The 26,411-nt window shown below is 44.8% G+C and overlaps 1 protein-coding gene and 1 pseudogene across 1 annotated transcript in view; both read left to right on the top strand.

Moving 5' to 3' along the window:
• The window catches only part of LOC121556711 (calponin homology domain-containing protein DDB_G0272472-like), a 376,372-nt gene that overhangs the window by 159,007 nt on the left and 190,954 nt on the right, over nt 1-26,411 (top strand). The gene's annotated exons all lie outside the window — the stretch shown is intronic.
• On the top strand, nt 10,381-20,519 carry LOC121540082 (annotated as a pseudogene).

Here is a 26,411-nt window from a genome sequence, read left to right as displayed (position 1 = left end):
AGTGAATAGAGGAGAGAAGAGAGGAGGAGAGGAGAAGTTAATATATAAGACAGATAAGATAGAGAGAGAATTCATACCCAGGGGAGTTACTGACTCTGGCCCAAATGACACCCTGTTCCCTACGTAGTGCACTAGGCTACTTCTGACCAGATCAAAAGTAGTGCACTACATAGGGAATAGGGTGGAGATTGGAGATTTGCTCACTGTCATTAGAATGAAGATTTCCATCCAGGAGTTACTGTCTCTGTCCCAAATCTCTCCCTGTTCCCTGCATAGTGCACTAGGCTTCTTCTGACCAGATCTAAAGTAGTCTTCTAGATTTTACATGTTTTCTCCCTGTCATTAGAAAATGACAATATGGTAATGACTTTAGTGGTTTCCTCCCCCTTTGTTTTTATTGGTTGTGTGTTATGTGTGTTGTTGTGTTAGGTCTTCCGCCTGTGATCCTAATGGAAAATCCATTAACAATGAATCAGAAACAAATTATATTCCAGTTGTGTTTAGACAACTTCATGGCTGACATCCCCCAGTTCTGTTAAGACCCATTGAACTGGGTCACATTCTAAATGGTCACTTGTATTGATAGTCCATACTGGGCCTAACTGTGGTTAACCATACTGGAGGGTTTCTTTCTGCACACATATTCCCTCATCTCCAGAACTTTACCTGATGCCCTGTCTCTCTCTCTCTCTCTCTCTCTCTCTCTCTCTCTCTCCCTCTCTCTCTCTCTCTCTCTCTCTCTCTCTCTCTCGCTCTCTCACTCTCTCTCTCTCTCTCTCTCTCTCTGCCTCTCTCTGCCTCTCTCTCTCTCTGCCTCTCTCTCTCTCTCTCTCTCTCTCTCTCTCTCTCTCTCTCACTCTCATCAAACTGTATAGAAAGCAGACAACCTCAATATGTTTTAATTCCTGTAGTTATCAGGACACATGTCCAGCTACATTATACTCCACATAGCTTTATAGGAAGCAGACTTTACAATGTCCAGCTACAATATACTACACATAGCTTTATAGGAAGCAGACTATACGATGTCCAGCTACATTATACTACACATAGCTTTATAGGAAGCAGACTTTACAATGTCCAGCTACATTATACTACACATAGCTTTATAGGAAGCAGACTTTACAATGTCCAGCTACATTATACTACACATAGCTTTATAGGAAGCAGTTCCTAATCTACTGAAACGTCTTCATGGCCAAGTTGTTTTATTGAATAATTTTGACCCACCCTTGGTTTTTGAATTTATTCAACTATGAATTTGGCTCTATACTCCAGCATTTTAGATTTGATATTAAATGTTTTATATGAGGTGACAGTACAGAATGTCACCTTTTATTTGAGGGTATTTTCATTCATGTCTGTTTTACTGTTTAGAAATAAATATACTTTATTTATCTGGGCCTTCCATTTGTAGGTGTCATAAGTATTTGGACAAATTCCCTTATAGTGTATTACACTTTGTCAAAAGTTTAGTATTTGGTCCCATATTCCTAGCAGGCTATGACTACATCAAGCTTGGGACTCTTGTTGGATGCATTTGCAGTGTGTTTCGGTTTCAGATAATGTTGTGCCCAATAGAATTGAATGGTAAATAATGTATTGTGTTATTTTGGAGCCACTTAAACATATTATGTTCTTATTTACAATACAAGTGACTCCAAAATGATTCAATACGTAATTTACCATTCAATTCTATTGGGATATTGTTTTTATGCAGATATTTGAATATTCACATGAAAATCTGTTTCCATTTGACTGGCGTCAAACCAGCAGAGATGTTTCCATCAAATTGACGTGTTGAAGATAAATGGCTGTGCGTGATGACGTAATGCACATACAAATATATATTTTAGAAAATACTAATATATTTTTGCAGTTAAATTCCCATCTACCGGTTTAAAAAGTTATGTTAAATAGGTTTCCATCACATTTTCAACTCTACCGATGGTTTTGTCAGTTGTTTTGGGGGCATTATATAGTGAACACGCCCACTCTGGATAGGCTGCCTACATGATGACATTATTATGGACAAAAAGACCCTCGATATTTATTGGAAAGGAGCATCAAGCTCATCACTGTGAACTTTCACCACCCTGTGAAGTTCAGCATAACTTATTTCATCTGTAGCTTAATAAACTGCATGGTTTCCCGAGTTGTAGTGGGAGGACCACACCACATATCATCGTGTGACTCCAAGTTTACTTCAATATGATGGTTATTATATCAATATTTGTGCATAAAGCCGTTTCCACTGCCATTTCTCGCTTAATTAATTATACAGAGGTATTTGCACCCCACTGCATCCACATGTTTCTTTACAATTTATGATCATTTTACATGACTGAAAATGAAATAAAACTTTTGATTTGACATATTCATCATTCACCACTGTGGCTTCTGAATAGGTCACTGTACATTTATGGAACCTTTAAACCGTTGTAATGTTTTACCACAACCTTATATTTGGTTACACGTCACTATGGCTTCCATCCCTATATACCTCAGTGCATCCATCCAGGACTAACGTCTCCAAACAGATCTAAAAGGCCTCCCCCACCACTCAGACTTTCAAAGAAATTAAAGTTATCTCTGATACTCTGCTGTGCAGTTTGTTGTATGGACATTGCAGAGGCCCTTTTAAAATATCCACTCTGCTGTCTGGATCTACCAAAGGATCCAGTTACTATTCCCTGTGGACACAGCTGTATGCAACGTCATCTTCTTAGCTTGACTTCCATCCCCCAAAAACCTGTAGATAGAGAGTACACAGTCAAGAGGAAGCCACTCCCTGTCCTCTGGTGTAGAGTTCTATGAAACAGAAAGTCATCTTTGACACCCTGTTGCTCAACCTTCAGGTGAAAGCACTAAAATGGCTGACAATCTAGAACTGTTCTGTTGCTCCGTCTGTCTGGATCCACTGAAGGATCCGGTGACTACTGCCTGTGGACACAGCTACTGTATGGGCTGTATTAAAGAAAGCTGGGATCAGGATGATCTGAAAGGTGTCTACATCTGTCCCAACACTCTAAAACATGCTGGGTTGTTTGGTTGACCCAAATGTTGGGTTGCAGGCGTTGGGTCACTTAGTTGGGTTGTTTTCTTTAAAAACTGCTGGGTTATGGATGCTGGGTGTTGGGTTATTGTTGCTTGGTTATTGAGATATGACCCAGCAGGTCAGATCAGAAGACTGTAGGCATAGTTTAGTAGGGGTGTGGCTTTCAGATAGTTATTTTTAGCCACCCATGAGAGTAAATATAATTCCTGTTCATCTGGTCTGTTGCGTAGTTAGCACATGTTAAGGTTGAACATTGACATTTTTGTAGCTTCAATGATGCTTATAGAGTTTCCTAAAAGTCCACGTATCAATACGTAATTTACCATTTAAATATGTTGGGATATTGTTTATAGATGAGGATATTGTTTTTATGCAGATTTTTGAAAATTTGCATGAAAATCTGTTTCCATTCGACTGGCGACATATTTTCATGTGAATATTGTAAAATCTTCATAAAAACGTGAATTTTACCAGCAGAGATGTTTCCATCAAATTGACTTGTTGAGGATAAATGGCTGTGCATGATGATGTAATGCACATACAAATATATTTTTGGGAAAATACAAAAACCGGTTAAAAACTTTCTGTTAAATGGGTTTCCATCACATTTTCAACTCTACCGATGGTTTTGTCAAATGTGTTGGGGGCATTATATAGTGAACACGCCCACTCTGGATAGCTTCAATTATGCTTATAGAGTTTCCTAAAAGTCCACGTATGTCTCATTGTTGGGCTATGATACAGTGGTATAAATACTCGACATATTATAGAATAATTTAATAAGGAAAAATTGAGTTTACAGTATGTAAACACCTTAAAATTACCTACAGTAAGGATGACATTAAAACAGACCCAGTTGCTAGGGCAACCAAGCATGACATTAAAACAGACCCAGTTGCTAGGTCAACCAAGCATGACATTAAAACAGACCCAGTTGCTAGGTCAACCGAGCATGACATTAAAACAGACCCAGTTGCTAGGTCAACCAAGCATGACATTAAAACAGACCCAGTTGCTAGGTCAACCAAGCATGACATTAAAACAGACCCAGTTGCTAGGTCAACCAAGCATGACATTAGAACAGACCCAGTTACTAGGTCAACCAAGCATGACATTAAAACAGACCCAGTTGCTAGGTCAACCAAGCATGACATTAAAACAGACCCAGTTGCTAGGTCAACCAAGCATGACATTAAAACAGACCCAGTTGCTAGGTCAACCAAGCATGAGAGTAAAAAATACCCAACTGATGGTTAAATTAACCCATGTTCTGTTAATACTAACAACCCAACATATTGGGTTATTCACGCAACCAAACTGTCTGGGTCAAAATAACCCAACATGTTCTTTCCACTACTTAACCTGCGCTGGGGTACTAAATAAACCAGATTGAGTGCAGTGCAGACATACCTTCACCCCAAGACCTATTCTGAACAGGAGTGCTGTGCTCGCCTAAGTGGTGGAGAAACTGAAGAAGACAGGACTCCAGGCTGCTTCTCCTGCTCACTGTCATGCTGGACCTTTAGATGTGGGGTGTGACATCCTCAGTGCAGAGAGACCTTCACTCCAAGACCTAACTGAGGATAAATAACATGTTGGCTGAAGTGGTGGAGAAACTGAAGAAGACAGGACTCCAGGCTGCTCCCCCTCCTGCTCTGTGCTATGCTGGACCTGGAGATGTGGCGTGTGATTTCTGCACAGGGACCAGAAAGCAGAAAGCCCTCATGTCCTGTCTGGTGTGTCTGGCCTCTTACTGTGAGACTCACCTCCAACCTCACTATGAATTTCCTGCTTTGAAGAAGCACGAGCTGGTCAAAGCCACCGTACAGCTACAGGATCAGCTTTAACATTGCAGATATATTGGGGCTTCTATCTGTGTAATTGTCTGCATCATTTCCAATCCCCGATATATATGTTTTGTAAATATTATTTTAAATATATTTTCCTTCTTTATTATTTTCCCCTAACCCTACCACCCCTCCTAAACTAATGGACAACAATGCTTAGGCTTCCACTTCCAGCTTATAAATGTACATACTACATACATTTCACAGACACTACATTTTACATTAGTTATCTTTTGTTTGTTTTTAGTCCCCGCCTTCAGCTACCCGAAGCCCCTCCCATCTATCTCTGAAGACCATCCAGTTTTGATTTCTAGCTGCCATACAGTGCATTCGGAAAGTATTCAGACCCTTTGACTTTTTCAACATTTTATTACGTTACAGCCTTATTCTAAAATTGATTACATAAAACATTTTCCTCATCACTCTACCCACAATACCACATAATGACAAAGCAAAAACAGGTTTTTATTTGTACACACTTATTGAAAATACAAGACAGAAATACCTTATTTAAATAAATATTCAGACCCTTTGCTATGCGACTCACAATTGAGCTCAGGTGCATCCTGTTTCCATTGATCATCCTTGAGATGTTTCTACAACTTGATTGGAGTCCACCAGTAGTAAATTCAATTGATTGGACATGATTTGTAAAGGCACACAGCTGTCTATATAAGGTCCCACAGTTGACAGTGCATGTCAGAGCAAAAACCAAGCCATGAGGGTGAAGGAATTGTCCGTAGTGCCTGAGACAGGATTGTGTTGAGGCACAGATCTGGGGAAGGGTCCCAAAACATTTCTGCAACATTGAAGGTCCCCAAGATCACAATGGCCTCCATCATTCTTAAATGGAAGAAGTTTGTAACCACCAAGACTCTTCCTAGAGCTGGCCGCCTGGCCAAACTGAGCATCGGGGGAGAAGGGCCTTGGTCAGGGAAGTGACCAAGAACCCGATGGTAACTCTGACAGAGCTCCAGAGTTCCTCTGTGGAGATGGGAGAACCTTCAAGAAGGACAACCACCTCTGCAGCACTCCACCAATTAGGCCTTTTGTCACGATCGTCTAACATAGAGGACCAATGCGCAGCGTTGAAGGTGAACATATTTTATTACTATAAATGATCACACGATCAAAAACACAAACGAAAACGTGACGTCTACGGTTTCACACAAACCGAAATGAACAAGAAACCACAAACACCACGTGAAAGACAGATAGTTAAATATGGCTCCCAATCAGAGACAACGAGCCAACAGCTGACACTCGTTACCTCTGATTGGGAGTCACTCAAACAAAGAAATACAATAACCTAGAACCCACAACAAAACATAGAAACTAACACCCTGGCTCAACATACGAGAGTCCCCCGAGCCAGGGCGTGACAGTACCCCCTAAAGGCGCGGACTCCGACCGCGCCAACGAAACACAACAGGGGAGGGACCGGGTGGGCACTCCGCCTGGCGGCGGATCCGGCTCCAGTGGAACAGGCACGTGCCGTGCCGGACCGACGACGCACACCACTGGCTTGGTGTGGGGGAGCAGGAGCGGGCCGGACAGGGCTGACGAACCGCCCCACAGACTTGGTGCTGGGAGCAGGAATGGACCGGACCGGGCTGGCGACGCGCACCACAGACCTGGTGCGGAGAGCAGGAACGGCAGAGCCGGGCTGACGAGACGCACCACAGACTTGACGCGGGGAGCAGGAATGGGCCGGACCGGGCTGGCGACGCGCACCCCCCGACCTGGTGCGGGGAGCAGGAACGGGCAGAGCCGGGCTGACGAGACGCACCACAGACTTGATGCGGGGAGCAGGAATGGGCCGGACTGGGCTGGCGACGCGCACCGCAGGTTCGGTGCGAGGGAGCAGGAATAGACCGGACCGTACTGGGGACACACACCACTGGCTCTACACCGGGATCTGGAACGGGCCGGACCGGACTGGCAACACACGCCAGTACCTCTCGCCGTGCCTCCACACCTTCCATCCCCTCTTCTACCAGTGGCCCCGTAACCCGGCGGCCTTCTCCAGCAACCCACTGGACCGCTCTATCGCGGCCTCCTGCTGGTCCGCCGTCGTGAGCCCCCCCCTAAAAATTTTCGGGGCGTCTCTCCTACCCGTGGACCACGTCTCCATATCCCTCGCCAGCTTCTCGCCCTTCTGCCATAATGTCAAGCCCTTGTCTTCCTCCCTCGGCTTGACCCAGTCCAGGAGGCGAAGGAGATCTGTGAGGGATCTCCCTGGCGATGGCTCCTGAACACGCTGCTTGGTCCCATCTAGGTGGTTTCTTCTGTCCCGATCGTCTAACATAGAGGACCAATGCGCAGCGTTGAAGGTGAACATATTTTATTACTATAAATGATCACACGTTCAAAAACACAAACGAAAACGTGACGTCTACGGTTTCACACAAACCGAAATGAACAAGAAACCACAAACACCACGTGAAAGACAGATAGTTAAATATGGCTCCCAATCAGAGACAACGAGCCAACAGCTGACACTCGTTACCTCTGATTGGGAGTCACTCAAACAAAGAAATACAATAACCTAGAACCCACAACAAAACATAGAAACTAACACCCTGGCTCAACATACGAGAGTCCCCCGAGCCAGGGCGTGACAGTACCCCCCCCTAAAGGCGCGGACTCCGACCGCGCCAACGAAACACAACAGGGGAGGGACCGGGTGGGCACTCCGCCTAGGCGGCGGATCCGGCTCCAGTGGAACAGGCACGTGCCGTGCCGGACCGACGACGCACACCACTGGCTTGGTGTGGGGAGCAGGAGCGGGCCGGACAGGGCTGACGAACCGCCCCACAGACTTGGTGCTGGGAGCAGGAATGGACCGGACCGGGCTGGCGACGCGCACCACAGACCTGGTGCGGAGAGCAGGAACGGGCAGAGCCGGGCTGACGAGACGCACCACAGACTTGACGCGGGGAGCAGGAATGGGCCGGACCGGGCTGGCGACGCGCACCCCCGACCTGGTGCGGGGAGCAGGAACGGGCAGAGCCGGGCTGACGAGACGCACCACAGACTTGATGCGGGGAGCAGGAATGGGCCGGACTGGGCTGGCGACGCGCACCGCAGGTTCGGTGCGGGGAGCAGGAATAGACCGGACCGTACTGGGGACACACACCACTGGCTCTACACCGGGATCTGGAACGGGCCGGACCGGACTGGCAACACACGCCAGTACCTCTCGCCGTGCCTCCACACCTTCCATCCCCTCTTCTACCAGTGGCCCCCGTAACCCGGCGGCCTTCTCCAGCAACCCACTGGACCGCTCTATCGCGGCCTCCTGCTGGTCCGCCGTCGTGAGCCCCCCTAAAAATTTTCGGGCGTCTCTCCTACCCGTGGACCACGTCTCCATATCCCTCGCCAGCTTCTCGCCCTTCTGCCATAATGTCAAGCCCTTGTCTTCCTCCCTCGGCTTGACCCAGTCCAGGAGGCGAAGGAGATCTGTGAGGGATCTCCCTGGCGATGGCTCCTGAACACGCTGCTTGGTCCCATCTAGGTGGTTTCTTCTGTCCCGATCGTCTAACATAGAGGACCAATGCGCAGCGTTGAAGGTGAACATATTTTATTACTATAAATGATCACACGATCAAAAACACAAACGAAAACGTGACGTCTACGGTTTCACACAAACCGAAATGAACAAGAAACCACAAACACCACGTGAAAGACAGATAGTTAAATATGGCTCCCAATCAGAGACAACGAGCCAACAGCTGACACTCGTTACCTCTGATTGGGAGTCACTCAAACAAAGAAATACAATAACCTAGAACCCACAACAAAACATAGAAACTAACACCCTGGCTCAACATACGAGAGTCCCCCGAGCCAGGGCGTGACACCTTTATGGTAGAGTGGCCAGACGGAAGCCACTCCTCAGTAAAAGACACATGACAGCCTGCTTGGAGTTTGCCAAAAGGATCCTAAAGTACTCTCAGACCATGAGAAAGAAGATTCTCCGGTCTGATGAAACCAAGATTGAACTCTTTGGCCTGAATGCCAAGCGTCACGTCTGTAGAAAACATGGCACCATCCCTATGGTAAAGCATGGTGGTGGCAGCATCAGGCTGTGGGGATGTTTTTCAGAGGCATGGACTGGGAGAATAGCCAGGATCGAGGGAAAAATGAACAGAGCAAAGTACAGAGATATCCTTGATGAAAACCTGCTTCAGAGCGCTCAGGATCTCAGACTGGGGCGAAGGTTCAACTTCCAACAAGACAACAACCCTAAGCACACAGCCAAGACGCAGGAGTGGCTTCGGGACAAGACTCTGAATGTCCTTGAGTGGTCCAGACAGATCCTGGAGTTGAACCCGATCGACCATCTCTGGAGAGACCTGAAAATAGCTGTGCAGCACTGATAGCAACAACAACCACCGTAGAAAGTTGGCTGTGTTTCAGACAGACAGACACAGGTTGTTTACTATGACTGGATGAAGGGATACAGTGTTGAAGGCTCCCTTTAGGTCTCCTGGTCTCTTGGGATTTAATCTGTGAATACAGTGAGATAGTCCTAACCATTCAATCAATGTACAGAACAAACAGTCATCAATAACACTATACAGAGTGGAGCCTATGGATATAATATATTATCTTATAATAGAATAGAATAGAATTTTATGAATAGAAAATAATAAATGTTTTGACATGAAAGCACAGCCAGATGATTTGACTTGACAGTGTGTCTCTATACCTCAGTCTCTTAAGACACCCAGCATTGGTTAGGATTATTAGAGAAGCTTTTCCTGCTGAAAGGCAGTTTCATTTCATCTGGTTGTAGAAAACAATTCATTGGATATGTTCATAAGCCCATCCACCTATAATATGTGGGGGGTTTCTGTCTGACTAAGAAGAGATACAAAGAACTCTGATTGTAAAACGTCTTCTCTTTTTAGTCCTAGATATGGCTAGGGTTAGGGTTACTGCTGAATGTAGTAACTCTAACCCTGACCCTAGGCCTAACAGTAATACCCACACTGTAATGTAAAGTATTACCTCATTCTCAATGATCAGTCAATACATACAGTATTCATTTAAACTACAGTATATTGTATCAATATCAAACCCCCCCCCCCTTACAACCACTTATGAATTATTATAGACACTTATAATCAGTGTTATAACACATAAGTGTATTATAAGACATTATGAAGCTTATTAAAATAATTATAATATGTACTTCATAGGAACTGCTACCCTTTATATATTCTAACAACTCATATTTGTTAGATTTATTCCAAATGAAGGGCCCTAACCTAGGAACTAAAATATTTGTCTCCCTCTCCACGTTGAACGCAGTTCTCTCTCTATCCCTCCCTCCCTCCCTCCCTCCCTCTAACCTCACCTATCTGGCAGATCCAGAAAGTCCTCGCCCTCCCAAAAACTCACTTCTGAGGAAGCGACTGATCTGAGTCTCTGTGTCGTCTGTCTGTGTGAGAGTGAACAACCGTCCAAATGGCTCATCAGGGAGTTCTGCTGGACCAGGACCAGTTCTGTTGTTCTGTCTGTCTGGATCTACTGAAGGAGCCGGTCACTATCCCCTGTGGACACAGTTACTGTAGGCGCTGTATTGAGGGCTGCTGGGATCAGGATGTTCCGGATTGGGGTCTATAGCTGTCCTCAGTGCAGAGAGACCTTCACTCCAAGGCCTAATCTGAGGAAAAATAACATGTTGGCTGAGTTGGTGGAGAAACTGAAGAAGACAGGACTCCAGGCTGCTCCCCCTCCTGCTCTGTGCTATGCTGGACCTGGAGATGTGGCGTGTGATTTCTGCACTGGGACCAGAAAGCAGAAAGCCCTCATGTCCTGTCTGGTGTGTCTGGCCTCTTACTGTGAGATTCACCTCCAACCTCACTATGAATCTCCTGCTTTGAAGAAGCACAAGCTGGTCAAAGCCACCGCACAACTACAGGAGAAAATCTGCTCTCATCATGACAAACTGCTGGAGGTTTACTGTCGTACCGATCAGCAGTGTATCTGTTATCTGTGTACAATGGCTGAACATAAAGGCCATGATACATTGTCAGCTGCAGCAGAGAGGACTGAGAAACAGGTAAGACCAGAACTACTTGTTGGTGACTGTCTGATAAACAAATAATTAAAGATACAGTAGGAACTAAGGCTGTTTGAATATGAGATCATTCAAATGAAATCGATCCACGGCAGAACAAATATGAACACAAACCTTGATTATATAGATATATTAACCCAGATTCTCCAAATGAATCACAATTTTCTAAAGTCAAACACCATTATCATTCATTATCAAACACCATTATCATTCGTTATCAAACACCCAATCAGCTCCCCTGTTTTGTGCACTGTTAAAAATATAATCATTCACATAACAACATAATAATATAATTTCACACAGACACTTCCTCAACATATTAATCCCTATCTTCTATGGGCCCTATGTCCCATTAGTATACTATTGATCTACTGGACAAATAAAGCCTGATAGCTCATTGAAGAGTGATTCTCCACAGAGGCAGCTGGGGATGAGTCAGCAGAAGGTCCAGCAGAGATTCCAGGAGAGAGAGAAGGAGCTGAAGGAGCTCCAACAGGCTGTGGAGTCTCTCAAGGTGAGTATTGTTGACCAGAGGAGACAAACCATTTCACTTCTCTCCTCCAGTCAGAGAGAGTGAGGGGCCCCTATCCAATCCCACTGGCTCCACTGTTGGGAACAGGCTGTCTGGACCCCTTTCAGAGAATAGACTGCTTAATGTAACCGGCGGGATATGAACCCGGGTCTACTGAGGGAGAAAACAACATCTTGACCGTTACACCAAGAGGACATTCCCTATTGGGCTGAGGGCCGACACTGATTTTGAAGTCGAAGGCGGGGCTACCTCATCACAAAACCTTGAGAAATCATAACTGACTCATGTCCCCTATACATTAACATGGAGCTCTCTCTCTCTCTCTCAAGCCCCCCTCTCTCTCTCTCTCTCTCTCTCTCTCTCTCTCTCTCTCTCTCTCTCTCTCTCTCTCTCTCTCTCTCTCTCTCTCTCAATTCAAATCAATTCAAAGGCATTTATTGGCATGGGAAACATATGTTTACATTGCCAAAGCAAGTGAAATAGATAATAAACAAAAGTGAAATAAACAATCAGAAATGAACAGTAAACATTACACTCACAAAAGTTTCAAAGGAATAAAAACTTTCAAATGTAATAACTCAAGTGCAAACAGAGTGAGCCGTGCGCCAGACTGAGTTCTGGAGGTGAAATGGAAATGAATGAGGGAAAGTTAAGTGAGGTAGAAGGTGTGGTGATGAGCTCAGAACCAGAGCCTGGCATCAATGGACATGATAAAGAAGAATCTGGTGCAGTAGGAGATACATTGTAGGAGAACGTGGATCCATACCTTTTGGCAGATCCATTTGTAGTTTCAGGGTGGGTGGGAAAGGAGTTGGGTGCAGTTGAATCAGTGACGGTAACCTGTAGTGATATTTGTTTGTGTTTCGTTTGGTGCAACACAGACCCGGTGGTGAGCGTGGTGAAACAGAGGAGTCACTGTCAGTCCTTTTGAGTTTTGAGTCTTTACCCGACAAAGTCATGGTAGGATATATCAGTTATCCTGTTAGAGCTTTTGTGGCGAATCCACTGTGCTGATTCAGGTGCAACGTTTATGGTCATGTTGCAGCAGTTTGTAGGAGGGAGATTCCAAGATGTGGGAAGTGTGCAGGAGGGCATGGGATAGAAGATTGTGTAGTTTCGGTTGATAAAGTTGTGTGTGTCAACTGGAGGGATGCCCATGTTGCTGGGGATCGGAAGTGTCCGGTGCGAGAGAGGCAGGTTGAGGTGGCTAGAGTCAGAGTAGTACAGAAGGTGTCGTATGCTGAGGCAGTGAAGAAAGTAGAAGAGGATGGGTCAAGGGTGAGAGATCCTGAGAGGATCCCTGTGAGTAGTAGATCTGTGCCAGCACAGAGGGATAGGCCAACAAGTAATATATATTTTAGTAAAGTTAGCTTCTTAGAGTTCATAGCAATGGTTATCAACTGTACCGCAGAAATGGAACGTAAATCAAAGAAAAAAGATATTGTGGTGGCAGCTGCAGAGAAGTATTTGGGCATACAAGATTAGACTTCAGAAGAGTTACAGGGTGTGTTGAGTTGTGGTTTCCTGTCCTCCCAGGCCGTTGGCATGGTGCAGGAGCAGATAGGGTCAAAGTAGTGGAATTGGGTAGTGGGTATTTAATGAGTGTAGGGTTAGTTGGAAGGGTGTTTTTTTATTATTATTATAATTTCCCCTTTTCCCATTTTGTGTCACAAAGTATAATGGATTTATATTATAGACCAGTTGGGGGCGGTAATGCAACATATTGGATGCCAACCGCCGTTAAACACCAAAGAAGAAGAACCGTTACATTATGTCTATGTACAGTATTGTAACGATGTTCATGTCTCTCTCATTCATTAACTTTCATGGTAGTTGGTTGTGTGGGTCTCTGGTTATGAATAGGGTGCTGACAGACAATTGTTGATGGATATTTATAGAGCTCTGATCAGAACGACAATTGATTATGGGTGTATAGTTTATCGAACAAGGCAAAACTTGGCTTCAGAAGCTGGACAGAATCCAGTATATAGCTTTAAGGATATGTACTGGTGCATTTAAATCAACATCTGTATGTGCCTTACTGGTGGAGGCAGGAGAGATGCCTTTGGATATACAGCGTAAAAAAATGGTCATTATCTTATTGGGATGAAAGGCTGTGAGGTTGAGCATCCCACTGCTACTGTTGTAGAGGACTGTTGGGAATATACTAGTAGACAAGGCAGTGGTTTTGGTTTGACAGTTGGAAAGCTTGCTGATGAGAGTGGTTTGAGGGAGTTGGAGGTTGGCCCTTCGGTGGTGATAGGGGATGTTCCTCCATGGTTACTCCCAGACCCTGTTGTTGATCTAACCTTGGTAGAGAAAAGGAAAGATTGGTCAGAAGTCAGTGATATTGAGAAACTGGTTGACAATTACATTGGTAGAAGTTTTTATGCTTTTTTAATGCTTTTCACAGATGGATCCAAGGACCCAGATAGAGGGCTCACAGGAGCAGACGTTTACGTTCCTGAATGTGATGTGCAGATATGTAGAAGACTAACAGATGAACTGTCAGTATACTCAGTTGAACTGTTGGTGATAATAGTTGCCCTCCAGTGGGTGGAGGACGTACAACCTGTTAGAATTATAGTATGGTCAGATTCTCTGTCTGTATTGAATAGTTTATCATCTGGTAAATCTAATAAGAGTGACCTGCTATTGGAGGTATTAATGTTATTATGGAGAATTGAGAGAATGGGTGTAGTAGTGAGATTCTGCTGGGTCCCAGCACATTCGGGTGTGGAAGGGAATGAAATTGAAGACCAATTAGCTAAAAGAGCTTTGAAACGAGATATAATTGATATTAATGTTCCACTGGGTAGAGATGAGGCCAAATGTAAGATCAGAGCCATTTTGATAGATGTGTGGCAGAAGAGATGGTACTCTGAGCACAAGGGCCGGCATTTATATGAATAGTTTACAGTTTTACAGAAAGGTCAATGGACCAAGATTCAAAAGTCAGATTAGGAAGGAAGAGGTGGTGTTTACTAGATTGCGCTTAGGACATTGTACATTGATCTCGTCATTACATCTGGTTGGCAAGCATGGGAATGGTTTGTGTCTGGAAGGTATGGTCGATGAAACGGTGGAGCATGTGTTGTTATATTGTTGTAAGTATGTTGAAGAGAGGGAAAAATGTGTAGGGTCATTGAGGTTGGACGGGGTTGGGGGGGTTTGGAAGGGATTTTGGGGATGGGGGAGGGTCTATTAGAAGTTAGTAGGGCTCTTCTTTATTTTCTCAGAAGTACTGAGTTAGGTAGGAGGATTTAGAAATGTTGGAAACCGTGATTGACCACACACTCCAGCACAGTAGGTGGCGGCATGCACCTTTAACGTTGGTTTGTGGACCGCCATTATATCATAGAAGAAGAAGTTGGTTGTGTGAGAGATTTGTGGTTCGTGAGGAGGGCTACTATTCTTTTTTCTTTTGGTTCTTGCGTATTTTCTGAATTTATTTTCTCATGGTGGAGGGTTTGTTTATTGGTTTCCACTGTTTATCATTTAGAGTTGAGGGGGAGTAGGGGTAGTTTGTTAGGGCGGCGTGATGGCCTCAACTGAGTGGAGAAGAAACGCTGTCGCTTCTGATGCGTTCCGGAGAAAGGTGTGGAGGAAGTTTTGCTCATGGTCGGCGAACAGGTTGGAGTGGAACTTTTGCATTCTTTCGATAAGAGTTGTGGTGGTTAATCTGCCTCCGTTTATTGCTTACGAACAGACCGCAAGTAGTTGGTTCGTTTTGGTAAATTTGCAAGTGGTTTTCATGTGTTCTCGGCTGGGTGCCAAGCGGAATCCGTTAAACATTTCTGTTTTCATAGACAAGTGTTTGTTTCTTAACAAACTTCAAGTTTACACAGGGGAGGGGTGGAACACAGGGTTTGCTAGCACAGATAGTTTTCGGTGTTTCTAGTGTGGGGATCATCAGTTATAGGCTACAAGCAGCAATATGATTGATAGGTAAGGACAGGTATTGAACCCAAATAATCCCTACTCAGATGCGCTAACCTCAACCCTAGTAAACATGCATTATAAAAACCTTCTATATAAAATTATCTCATATTGGGAGTAAATAGCCTCTGAATAGAAAAGAAAAAACACTGCATCTTCCAGCCCACCAATAAATTACATAATGCAACCGTCGCGGTTAGCATATTTACCTCAACATGCCCCTCGCTTGCGTGAGAAGGCAGAGTGCTCGATGCTGGTTGATGAATTTGACAATTAATGTACTAGGAAAATACGTTTTTGTCGACCAGAGGTGACTGAATTAATGTTCAGGCGTATTGATAATCATTATAGTAATGAAGTATAATTTCAAAACATGACCATAAAAACAGGTAACAATAAACATGACTCATCATTATATTACTTCACAGTAATGTGTTTTCAGTCCTTCCTCTTGCGTTAGCAGTGTGGAAAGGGACAGTAAAAAGGGTTGGCAGGAGTTTTCCTGTGAGGGGGAGTGGTGGTGTATCCAGGGAGAGAACTAAACTAATCTTCTGAAATGTCATTCATGGTCTTATGCTGCCATCTATTGGAATTATTAAGCAACTGCAGTAGTACTGAATAAAGTGTTTTTCCTTACTAATCCTTACTAAAATAGTGATTACTCAGAATTGCAAAAAAATGGCAGGCGTACCAGGAGGGAGGAGAGTACATTTTTTACATTTTAGTCATTTAGCAGATGCTCTTATCCAGAGCGACTTACAGTTAGTGAGTGCATACATTTTCATACTGTTCCCCCCATGGGAAACGAACCCACAACCCTGGCGTTGCAAGCGCCATGCTCTACCAACTGAGCTACACGGTAGTAGTGTATGGCCAAGTGGTGGTGCGCAGGCCGTGGAGAAAGCGGTGGTGGGGAGGGTTGCAGCTGGGCTACATGAGCTGAGGCAGGTTTCTGTAGTAACAGAGACTCCGGTAGGCGAAGGCTTGGTGGGCTCATCCCAGGAAATATTGCCTGTCATTGGGGAAGAGGCTCTGATCAGGGGGGAAGTGCAGGGGGGCAGAGACTGGGGAGGAGGAGGACGGTACCGTGCCAATGGAGGAGGAGGAAGAGGGGGGAGGTGAGTCTGCGGGAGCGGAGGACAAGGCGGTCTCGTTTTCAGACGGCTCATTGGATCCAGAGCTGACAGCCAGTCAGGCTGAGGGTCCAGTATATACGGTGAGAGAACTTTCTAGGTTCCTGATGGAGACTAAAGGGGAAAAAGAAGGTTCTGCTGGAGTCTTATTTGATTGATCCTGGAAGGTTTGTAAGGTCAGTACAACACGTGATGAAGAATGAGGGGTTTAGTGTCCTCTCTCCCAGGAAGCGGTATAGGCTGAGAAAATGGGTCATGGGTTCTTAAGGGCATGTCTTCAGAATCTGCTTAAATGGATGTTTTTTTTCTGGCATGGCGGCTTTATGGGCTTCTCTACTGGTTTCTGATTGTGGTGATTTCCCTCCCACCTCTTATGGAGATTTCACGGTTAGACTTCCTTAACATGAACACGGCAGAGACTGGGGAATATGTCAAACAAAAACATTTAAATGCCATGGCAGAAATCTTAGTGCAGGGGTAGCAAAAGAGGTGTGTAAGGGTAGGTTGTTAGTGTTTAGAGCCCAAATAATGACCTTGTCTTTGCTTTCATAAATGTGTCTGCACCTGGTCCTCTGTAGCTCAGCTGGTAGAGCACGGCGCTTGTAACGCCAGGGTAGTGGGTTCGATCCCCGGGACCACCCATACACAAAAATGTATATATATATAGATGCACGCATGACTGTAAGTCGCTTCGGATAAAAGCGTCTGCAAAATGGCACATTATATAATATTATAGTACAGGGCTCAGTTCTCTGTTTCACCAGAGGGGTTGGAAAAACAGAGTGGGGAAACCAAGAAAATCCCTTGTTTTACATTTGTATGATGGGCTTATAACTTCTGTTGTGGGGACATGAGGGAGCCTGATGGGTGGGTAACTTCTGTTTTGGGAAGATGAGGGAGCCTGATGGGTGGGTAACTTCTGTTGTGGGGAGATGATGGAGCCTGATGGGTGTGTAACTTCTGTTGTGGGGAGATGAGGGAGCCTAATGGGTGGGTAACTTCTGTTGTGGGGAGATGAGGGAGCCTGATGGGTGGGTAACTTCTGTTGTTGGGGAGATGAGGGAGCCTGATGGGTGGGTAACTTCTGTTGTGAGGAGATGAGGCTGCGGCTGTGGAGTTGTACTCTGATTTATAGAGGGCAGAACTCTGTGATCCTGGGTGTTCTCAGGTTCTGCTCACAGACCTTTCCAAACTCTCTCTGTCACAGATAAATCAAATAGACATTTCCCTGGCCTTTCACAAACTCTCAGCTGCCGTCTCTCAGACAGTCTGCCTCAGATTTTTTTTTTAAAGGTCTGGGAAATTATTGGACAGGACGTGTGTTGCGTGAGTGCGTCGGGGTGGGGGAGCTGTCGCTAAGCTGTAGACCGCCGGCTTTGAATCTCCTGCCCAAAAAGGGGATTTGAGCGACATAAAGAACTGGAGGCCTGTGGCATTGCTCTGTTTGGACTATAAGATGGACGGGAAACTGTGTATCAGGACCCCTAATCACAGACAATCGGTTCATAATCAGGAGAAAGCCTTTGATAGGGTGGACCATGAATATCTGTTCAATGTGTAGTTTTGGTTGTGGGGAGAATTTTGTGGCCTGTGTTCAAATGTTGTACGCTGGGGCTTCATGTATGGTCAAGGTGTGGGGAGGGCTCAGTAGGCCAGTCTGGGTAGGGAGGGGCATTCACCAGGGACAATTCCATCATTCTGACTCAGCAGCACAGAGGCTACTGTACCGTACGGAGGTGGGCTGGAGGGAACCAGCATGTGCTCTGTTGAGGAGGGCTGGTGGTTTGGGGCTGGATCAGCAGATCTTCATCATGCGGCAGGAGAGACTCAATACAGCAGGGGTCTCTGATTTCTATGCTGCAGTACTGAGGGCTGGAGCAGCCTGAGGAGGGGCCACCACCGTTTCCACCACTGCAAGTGACAGCAGAGACTGGGGACTGGCAGGAGAGTCCGGAGGACTTACTGACTTTTAACACTCTGAGCCTGGGGGAGTTTGAGGAGGTGGGGGGTAAGGTGCTGTACACCCTCAGTGTCAAGGTTAGACACATCAAGAGCTTAGCGGGAGTGAAGGGGCATCAGTGGCAGGGGGTTGTGGGGGCTGAGAGCATGGCAGGGTATAGGTGGAGGGTGCTCTATAAGCTCCCAGTGCTGGAAAGGTCAGGGGTCCTCCAGTGGAGGGTATTACATGGAGCCCTGGACACCAATAGCTGGTTGGCTCGGGTTGACCTGGGAGTTGGGGAGGGGTGTCTGTTTTCTGCAATGACAGACTGTTCATCATGTTTTTTCTGTGTTGCCAGGGTAATGCCATTACTGTTGACGCCTTAGGGTTGAGTTTGAGTTGTACAAAATGATCAACAGTGTGGAGATGTTTCAGGAGGTATGGGGGCTCAGGGGGCTGTCTGTACGGCTGGAGAGGAGGGGGTTGGATGGACGGTTGGAATGTGGTGCTGGTTGGTGTATTGTACTGTGGTGTTGGGTACTGGATAATGTGATTGTGTGGAGGTTGTGGTGGCACGCAATGTGCTTTTAGGGGGTGGGGGTGTTAGTGTAATGAGGATGGCTCATTAAAGTAAGACAAGTCAGTCTCTCTCTCTCTCTCTCTCTCTTAACAGCGCTCTGCACAGGCAGTAGTGGAGGACAGTGATAAGATCTTTACCGAGCTGATCCGCTCCATTGAGAGAAGGCGCTCTGAGGTGAAGGAGCTGATCAGAGCCCAAGAGAAGGCTCAAGTGAGTCAAGCTGAAGGACTCCTGGAGCAACTGGAGCAGGAGATAGCTGAGCTGAGGAAGAGAAGCACTGAGCTGGAGCAGCTATCACACACAGAGGATCACATCCATTTCCTCCAGGTAACTAAACTGCCTTGATACATGTGATATGAAATTAAAACTCTCAATCATTTGTTTCTGCTCCCTCTCACTCTCTCTCTCTCTCTCTCTCTCTCTCTCTCCCTCTCTCTGTCTCCAGAGTTATCAGTCTCTCTCCGGTACCAGTGTATCTTCAGACTTATCCAGCATCGTTGTCCGTCCTCTTCAGTACTTTGGAGATGTGAGTAAGACTGTGTCTGAACTGAGAGAGAAACTAGAAGACGTCCTTAAAGGAGAATGGACCAAGATCTCCACTACAGGTGTGTTGAAAATAATAAGAACATCAACTTTAGACCATTGAAAGTTCCCTACTAGTCATATACATGCGGAATATGGTGTGATGATAACATTCCCTCTCTCTGTGAATGTGTTGGTGTGTCTGTAGTGAATATAGTGGATGTTGTACTGCCTCCAGAGCCCAAGACCAGAGAACAGTTCTTACAATGTGAGTCTCTTTATTCTGAAGTAACTAACAGTCTCTTTTTACTGACACTCTTAACAATCCCTGCTCTGCTCTTCTCCCAGATTCCTGTCAGCTCACACTGGACCCAAACACAGCAGGCACACACCTCTCTCTGTCTAAAGGGAACAGAAAGGTGACACGTACAGGCCAAGTCCAACCATATCCTGATCATCCAGACAGATTCACCAACCACTACCAGGTTCTGTGTAGAGAGGGTCTGTCTGGATGCTGTTACTGGGAGGTGGAGTGGAGTGGTAATGTGTGGTGTGATACAGCAGTCTCATATAAAGACATCCGCAGAACAGGGACAGATGGTAGATTTGGACACAATAACAAGTCCTGGAGTTTACAGTACTATAGTGGTGGTTATTGTTTCAGACACAATAATGTTGAGACTAAAGTATCAGGTCCTCAGTCCTCCAGAGTAGGAGTGGACCTGGATCACAAGGCAGGAACTCTGTCCTTCTACAGTGTCTCTGACACAATGACCCTCCTCCACAGAGTCCAGACCACATTCACTCAGCCCCTCTATCCTGGGTTTCTTTTAAATTGTATTTTCACTGGTGGTACTGCTGAGCTGGTTAAACTGTAGTAGGGTCCACATAGATACTAGTCATGCTGGTGTAGTCTATAGCTGAGCTGGTTAAACTGTAGTAGGGTCCACATAGATACTAGTCATGCTGGTGTAGTCTATAGCTGAGCTGGTTAAACTGTAGTAGGGTCCACATAGATACTAGTCATGCTGGTGTAGTCTATAGCTGAGCTGGTTAAACTGTAGTAGGGTCCACATAGATACTAGTCATGCTGGTGGTGATGGTCCCCAGATGTGATGATTCATTCTGCTCTGTTTTTATGTACAATGATTTGATTGATTTGATCTTCAGAATATGTTATGAAGTACAATTCAATGCATTCATATTTTTTTAAAGTGCAATGTTTTAATCGTACATATTCACATTAATCATGATGTATGCTGTTAATGTATGTTGGTTGTCATTCAGAACCATTGAAATGTTTTCTCAATGTAATTTTCCTCAGTATCATGGAACAGGTAGTGTTACTTACTTGCTAATTGAACTATATGGGCCGGTTTCCCGGACACAGATGAAGCCTAGTCCTAGACTAAAAAGCATGTTCAATGGAGATGTCCGGGAAACCGGCCCTAAGTTTGGCATCTTTTATTCTCCCATCCTGCTCAGTCAAGCAACATTAAACCTGTCCAGCAGGTGGTGGTGTTAACCCAACAATAAAAACCCAGCAGATATCTTGACTTGCCACTCAGTATATCAGTAATGTTCTGAATTGTACTTTAATATCATTGGAGATTGATGGTCTTTTTAATCCACTACCCAGAGTCAGGAACAGATGAAGTTAGGTCTGCTACTGTTCAGTTATTAAATATGATTCATGGTGATGGGAAATAAAAAATACATCTAGTAGTAGTTTTCCTTTGCTATTTATTCCAAGGTGTGTCTTTAACTTGTAAATGGATTGTGTTGAAGCTGGCATGTGGTGTGGAGGATAGAATAGAGTGAATAGAGGAGAGAAGAGAGGAGGAGAGGAGAACATAATATAGAAGACAGATAAGATAGAGAGAGAATTCATACCCAGGGGAGTTACTGACTCTGGCCCAAATGACACCCTGTTCCCTATGTAGTGCACTAGGCTACTTCTGACCAGACCTAAAGTAGTGCACTACATAGGGAATAGGGTGGAGATTTGCTCACTGTCATTAGAATGAAGATTTCCAAACAGGAGTTACTGTCTCTGTCCCAAATCTCTCCCTGTTCCCTACGTAGTGCACTAGGCATCTTCTGACCTGATCTAAAGTAGTCTTCTAGATTTTACATGTTTTCTCCCTGTCATTAGAAAATGACAATATGGTAATGACTTTAGTGGTTTCCTCCCCCTTTGTGTTTTTATTGGTTGTGTGTTATGTGTGTTGTTGTGTTAGGTTTTTCCCCATGTGTTCCTAATTGAAAATCCATTAACAATGAATCAGAAACAAATTATATTCCAGTTGTGTTTAGACAACTTCATGGCTGACATCCCCCAGTTCTGTTAAGACCCATTGAACTGGGTCACATTCTAAATGGTCACTTGTATTGATAGTCCATACTGGGCCTAACTGTGGTTAACCATACTGGAGGGTTTCTTTCTGCACACATATTCCCTCATCTCCAGAACTTTACCTGATTCTCTCTCTCTCTCTCTCTCTCTCTCTCTCTCTCTCTCTCTCTCTCTCTCTCTCTCTCTCTCTCTCTCTCTCTCTCTCTCTCTCTCTCATCAAACCGTATAGAAAGCAGACAACCTCAACATGGTTCCATTCCTGTAGTTATCAGGACACATGGGGTGTGGAACTATTATCTCCTTTCTGAATTTGAACTTGTCCACTTCCCTTCATGGATTTAAAAGGAAATGACTGGTATATGTAAACTCCCTCTACCCCATGCCAACACCAATCCAATGCTTTTACATTTGAGAGGAGTAGTGAAATCAACTGTACATTTCGGTGTTCCTCAAGGTTCCGTTTTAGGACCACTATTGTTTTCACTATATATTTTACCTCTTGGGGATGTTATTCGAAAACATAATGTTAAAACATAATGTTAACTTTCACTGCTATGCGGATGACACACAGCTGTACATTTCAATGAAGCATGGTGAAGCCCCAAAATTGCCCTCGCTAGAAGCCTGTGTTTCAGACATAAGGAAGTGGATGGCTGAAAACTTTTTACTTTTAAACTCGGACAAAACAGAGATGCTTGTACTAGGTCCCAAGAAACAAAGAGATCTTCTGTTAAATCTGACAATTCATCTTGATGGTTGTAAAGTCGTCTCAAATAAAACTGTGAAGGACCTAGGCGTTACTCTTGACCCTGATCTCTCTTTTGACGAACATATCAAGACTGTTTCAAGGACAGCTTTTTTCCATCTACGTAACATTGCAAAAATCAGAAATTTTCTGTCCAAAAATGATGCAGAAAAAATTAATCCATGCATTTGTTACTTCTAGATTAGACTACTGCAATGCTCTATTTTCCGGCTACCCGGATAAAGCACTAAATAAACTTCAGTTAGTGCTAAATACGGCTGCTAGAATCCTGACTAGAACCAAGAAATTTGATCATATTACTCCAGTGCTAGCTTCCCTACACTGGCTTCCTGTTAAGGCAAGGGCTGATTTCAAGGTTTTACTGTTAACCTATAAAGCGTTACATGGGCTTGCTCCTACCTATCTTTCCGAGTTGGTCCTGCCGTACATACCAATACGTACGCTACGGTCACAAGACGCAGGCCTCCTAATTGTCCCTAGAATTTCTAAGCAAACAGCGGGAGGCAGGGCTTTCTCCTATAGATCTCCATTTTTATGGAACAGTCTGCCTACCCATGTGAGAGACGCAGACTCGGTCTCAACCTTTAAGTCTTTACTGAAGACTTATCTCTTCAGTAGGTCATATGATTGAGTGTAGTCTGGCCCAGGAGTGTGAAGGTGAACGGAAAGGCTGGAGCAACGAACAGCCCTTGCTGTCTCTGCCGGGCCGGTTCCCCTCTCCACTGGGGTTCTCTGCCTCTAACCCTGTTGCAGGGGCTGAGTCACTGGCTTGCTGGTGCTCTTTCATGCCGTCCCTGGGAGGGGTGCGTCACTTGAGTGGGTTGAGTTACTGACGTGATCTTCCTGTCTGGGTTGGCGCCCCCTTGGTTTGTGCTGTGGTGGAGACCTCTGTGGGCTATACTCGGCCTTGTCTCAGGATTGTAAGTTGGTGGTTGGGGATATCCCTCTAGTGGTGCGGGGCTGTGCTTTGGCGGAGTGGGTGGGGTTATATCCTTCCTGTTTGGCCCTGTCCGGGGTTTCTTCGGATGGGGCCACAGTGTCTCCGGACCGCTCCTGTCTCAGCCTCCAGTATTTATGCTGCAGTAGTTTATGTGTCGGGGGCTGGGGTTAGTTGGTTATACCTGGAGTACTTCTCCTGTCTTATCCAGTGTCCTGTGTGAATTTAAGTATGCTCTCTCTAATTCTCTCGTTCTCTCTTTCTCTCTGAGAACCTGAGCCCTAGGACCATACGTCAGGACTACCGGGCATGATGACACCTTGCTGTCCCCAGTCCGCCTGGCCTTGCTGCTATTCCAGTTTCAACTGTTCTGCCTGCGGCTACGAAACCCCCTACCTGTCCCAGACCTGCTGTTTTCAACTCTAAATGATCGGCTATGAAAAGCCAACTGAGAGACCTGAGCCCTAGGACCATACGTCGGGACTACCGGCCGTGGTGACTCCTTGCTGTCCCCAGTCCGCCTGGCCTTGCTGCTATTCCAGTTTAAACTGTTCTGCCTGCGGTTATGGAACCCCTACCTGTCCCAGACCTGCTGTTTTAAACTCTAATGATCGGCTATGAAAAGCCAACTGAGATTTATTCCTGATTATTATTTGACCATGCTTGTCACTTATGAACATTTTTGAACATCTTGGCATGGTTCTGTTATAACCTCCACCCGGCACAGCCAGAAGAGGACTGGCCACCCCTCATAGCCTGGTTCCTCTCTAGGTTTCTTCCTAGGTTTTGCCTTTCTAGGGAGTTTTTCCTAGCCACCGTGCTTCTACACCTGCATTACTAGCTGTTTGGGGTTTTAGGCTGGGTTTCTGTACAGCACTTCGAGATATTAGCTGATGTAAGAAGGGCTATATAAAATAAAATTGATTGATTGATTGAAGGAATGATACACTTCAGGAGGAAGGAGAGATTATTGGGACACACCCATGGAGTGATGATAGAGGGATGTGAATTATATCTTAATATGTGAAATGCTCACTTCCTCCCATAAGTCATTAGTAGTTGATGTAGGGTTTCATCTGTCAAAAGGTAAATCACACCTGGTGACTTATGAGTTATAAATGTTATTACTGTGGATTCACCATGATCTGATTACTGTGGTGTGTCTGTGTGTGTGTGTGTGTGTGTGTGTGTGTGTGTGTGTGTGTGTGTGTGTGTGTGTGTGTGTGTGTGTGTGTGTGTGTGTGTGTGTGTGTGTGTGTGTGTGTGTGTGTGTTAGTCTTTGATTAGTTTAGTCATCAAGGCTGAGAGGATGTATCTATTTGAAAGGGTGTCCTGCTCTTTGATCAGACCAAATGGTTGTAAAGTCCTCAAGACAATAGAATGGTTGTCAGGCAGTGGAGTCTGGTGGCAGGAGCTATAGCAGGACAGGCTCATTGTGATGTCTGGAATGGAATAAATGGAACTCAGTCAAACATGTGGTTTCAAATGTTTGTGTTTGATACGTTCCATTGATTCCATTCCAGCCATTACAATGTGCCCGTCCTCCTATAGTTCCTCCCAGCAGCCTCCTCTGGTGTCAGACCTGCATGGTGCCTCAGGGTCTGTGTAGGAACTGTGAGGTGGGTGTGTTGGGAACATTATTCCCTATTTTTCATAGTTCCACAATCTATTAATAGCCAGAGATGTGAATTAAACATTCTGCCAATCATGGTTATTTTATTTATAACCAGAGAATTGGGCTGATTCAAACAAGACCAAACATGCTTATTTTTAAAGTAAGGACATGTGTAAGAAAGGTTACTTGTAAAACTAAAATAACCAACACCCTTGTTATTGTAATATATATAAAAATATGATAATATATTTCCATTCACATTGTGTGTGTGTGGTCCCAGGTGTGAGGGGCTTGTTGTGATCCTGGGGGTAGTGCATTGGGCTGTACACTGACTGAATGCCTTCTTAATATTGAGTTGCATCGGGTGGGGGGCTGTTGAAACTGTTTTGAATGGGGTGTGTTTTGGGGTCTGGGGGTGAAATCAAACATTGTATTCAAACTGGTTAAGGGTAGACTTAGACCCCCCAGAACATTCACACCTGGTCCTTTGTTGCAGGATTTGTTTTAGACATGTTTGTACATTAATTTCTTACATTTCCATTCCCAGGTTGAATGTCAATAAGAAGTAATATAATTGTGTGTGTGACTTTACAATGTCCAGCTACATTATACTCCACATAGCTTTATAGGAAGCAGACTTTACAATGTCCAGCTACATTATACTCCACATAGCTTTATAGGAAGCAGACTTTACAATGTCCAGCTACATTATACTACACATAGCTTTATAGGAAGCAGACTTTACAATGTCCAGCTACATTATACTACACATAGCTTTATAGGAAGCAGACTTTACAACGTCCAGCTACATTATACTACACATAGCTTTATAGGAAGCAGACTTTACAATGTCCAGCTACATTATACACCACATAGCTTTATAGGAAGCAGACTTTACAATGTCCAGCTACATTATACACCACATAGCTTTATAGGAAGCAGACTTTACAATGTCCAGCTACATTATACACCACATAGCTTTATAGGAAGCAGACTTTACAATGTCCAGCTACATTATACTCCACATAGCTTTATAGGAAGCAGACTTGACAATGTCCAGCTACATTATACTCCACATAGCTTTATAGGAAGCAGT

Source organism: Coregonus clupeaformis, unplaced genomic scaffold (genome assembly GCF_020615455.1).
Source record: "Coregonus clupeaformis isolate EN_2021a unplaced genomic scaffold, ASM2061545v1 scaf0046, whole genome shotgun sequence".
NCBI lineage: Eukaryota > Metazoa > Chordata > Actinopteri > Salmoniformes > Salmonidae > Coregonus > Coregonus clupeaformis.
The sequence above is the reverse complement of the archived record's forward strand: the minus strand, read 5'-3'. Positions and strand labels throughout refer to the sequence as shown.